We start from the raw sequence: 2,939 nt of genomic DNA, 5'->3' as shown, positions 1-2,939 counted from the left end.
TGTTCTCCAGTTCTCCTTCTCCAGAAGCTGGGACTGCAGACAGACCTGGTCTGCTCACAGGGCTGGGTAGAGCCCCTGAGGAGAGAGCAAGGGGCCTCCACTTAACAGAGAGAGAAGGAGGTCTGTACCTACAGACAGAGGTACATTGTTAGTGCTGCAAGACCTCTGATCCATGAAGTGTGACCTACGAGGTGTCTTCCTGTTACATTTATCCTTAAGAGCCAGGTTGTCCGTCTTTGACTGTACTTAGAGATGAGCAGCTGCAGCTTCAAGTGTGGGGAAGGGAGCTGGTGGGGCCGTGCTGCTTGGAATGTCTGCTGCTATCAGGCTCCTAAGAACTGCTCAAGAACAGAGGACCTCTTTTCATGGCTCACACTCAACAGTCCTTCATTCTCTTCCTTCAATTTGCCTACCTTTTCAATGGGAGCAGGGTTTCCTACTCATCTGAGAATTTCTGGATTAGGTTGCAGACAAGTTCTATAGGTAAAAGCGTTGTATTGTCTACCTAGGGACAGACTGAAGCCCTGTCCCAGGGTGGTCAATCACAAGCAGCCCAAAAAGCAACTGTGCCCCGTAGTTGGCAGGATTCGAACCTGCGCGGGGAAACCCCAATGGATTTCTAGTCCATCGCCTTCACCACTCGGCCACAACTACCTGCTGCAGTCCTCCCTGCCCTGTGCATCACAGCCCCTGTGCAAGGACAGCGGCCTTCCGGGGATGTTCAGGGCCAGGCTCTGCTGGAAGCCCTCACCTGGACCTGCCTGAGTGTGACAGGTACTGGCCTTACAGAGGCCTAGAGAGCTCGAACCCCAGGGGCTCCTGGTGCTGAATCCCCGTGCCTTGTCCTCAGCTGGGCACCTGCAGCAGTGAGGGGAGAAATGCATCGTCCGTGACCCTGGATATTCCTATGTCCTTGGCTGCACAATTGCATGTAGAAGGCCGTGCTTTACTGCCGCGATTGAGAGACGGAGACGCAACTTGATGCAAGCAAAGTGTCCACTTTATTGAATACAGGCAACATATTTATATATTCAGAAGGCCAACGAGTCACATGCTGATTGGAACAATCAACTAATCATCTCATACATATTACAAAAGCTGAGCTCCTGATAGGCTAATAAAGAACATACGACCCTGCCAAGAGGTTATTGTGTTGCAAAACTAGATAAGTTTCAAAGTTTACTTAGCAGGGTCACAAGATCCTGTTCTTTTGTGCTTACTTCTGCATGTTGCAATTCTCCACCACCCTCGGCACTTCTCCATACTGACACAACAAGCCTAACGGCCAAAACCAACTTTATTACTTATATATATCTATATAATTACTAACACCCTATAAGCTCTACTAACTCCTATTCATACATAACCCACACTTTACTGCTGAGCAGCTCGGGTGCTTTTTGCCCCCAGACTATCTGCAGGTAGCAGGGGACAAACAGCAAAAGGAAAAGAGGCACAAACCTTACTGCCACAGGCCGGGACTCGGGCTCAGATTTGGGCAACTTGTGCCAGCTGTTTCTGAAGGCTCCCTGCAACACTCAGCTGAGCACACGTGTCCACGTTTTCCTGCCACTGCAGGACGCGTTGTCATCGTAGCCCAATGCATAAGCTGCTTCTGTCCTCCGCCAGGGGTTACTCGGGACAGGCAGTGAAAAGTCAACGCTTCCTGATCGTACACACAAGGTGTGTGGGGGACAGAGACAGAAGAACTGAGATGAGCTTTTGAGTGCTTTAAGAGGTGGGACAGAAGGCTCACATGAAGCCATTACAAGGCCACGATGAGCATGTTACAGACTTGTGCTCCATTTCCCTGAGGCTTTGCAATATTTTTCTTTCCCGCTTCTGTATTGTGTTGAGCTTCACACACAACTGGTGGTAAGCTCAGGAGGAAGGACAAGTGCTCTTCCTCGAACAGCACATTGCTAACTGAGGGCAGAGGAGGAAAAAGCACCACGAGACTCCAGCTGCGCTGCACAAAGTCTTTAATAAGTAGAAAGAAATGCAGTGGCAAAGAACAGAGCATCAGAAACACATCTAGAGGGTTCTAAGAGGCACAGAGCATGGCCTATTGCACAAGGCCAAGCTCCTCCTGCAGCGTGGACACAAGTGAGATGAGGACACGCAGCCCATTGGGAAGCCATGGCCAGGCTCTGGCTGCGTGCTCTCCATCCTCGTTCCCGCTCCAAAGGGAGGATCCGTTGGCTTCAGCAGTTCCAACCGCAGCGAGGGGGAGGCAGACACAGCCCCAACCCCCCCAGGCCAAGGGAGCCCCCAGAAGAGATGGGAACCCCCCCGGTGCTGAGGGAGCTGCCCACAGCGGCGGACAGAGAGGATCCCACGGCTGTGTTCTGAGGGAAAGAGGTGAGAATGGGGCCCGGCAGGGTCACCACCACCGGGGAGGCCTCAATGAGCACCGTTGAGTCACCACAGCGGGCGACACAGGGCTCAGTGCAGCTGCTGGCCAGGGGGGTTGGGCCAGAGGAGCCGCAGGGGCTGGGAGGACAGGGTCTGCAGCAAGACATCTCTGGCTGAGGCAGGCAAGGCTGAAACACAGAGCACAGAGGAATCACATGCCAACATCAGCTGACTCTTTGCCTCAGCTCTCTCTGAAGAGAACTTTGGTTGCCCTCCATCTCCCATTCCAGTTCCCTGTCCAGTCAAGGGCTGCAACTGATCTTGGTAACACACAGAACAGACATGTCATGTCAATGTTTAGCTAGTTTTGAAGAACAGGGAGCAAAGATGTGCCAAAGTGGCTGGAGAATACACCAGGATCTGCTCCTGCTTTGCGTGGTGTCACACCACAGATGAAGATTAATGCAGTGATCCCAGCATCAACAGGCTGAGATGAACAAATGCCAAAGAAATCATCTCTGAAAAACTTCCACTGTGCCTACAGCTCCCACAACACTCACGTGTGCTCTGCGTTTTGCAACACA

The 2,939-nt window shown here is 52.1% G+C and overlaps 1 non-coding gene across 1 annotated transcript; it reads right to left on the bottom strand.

Annotated features, from left to right (window-relative positions):
• Nucleotides 1-572: 572 nt before the first annotated feature.
• On the bottom strand, nucleotides 573-654 carry TRNAS-AGA (transfer RNA serine (anticodon AGA)). The gene has a single exon. It is a non-coding gene; the product is annotated as a tRNA-Ser (tRNA).
• Between the last annotated feature and the right edge of the window lie 2,285 nt (nucleotides 655-2,939).

The sequence above is a fragment of the Colius striatus genome, chromosome 7, assembly GCF_028858725.1.
Source record: "Colius striatus isolate bColStr4 chromosome 7, bColStr4.1.hap1, whole genome shotgun sequence".
Classification (NCBI taxonomy): Eukaryota; Metazoa; Chordata; class Aves; order Coliiformes; family Coliidae; genus Colius; species Colius striatus.
The sequence above is the reverse complement of the archived record's forward strand: the minus strand, read 5'-3'. Positions and strand labels throughout refer to the sequence as shown.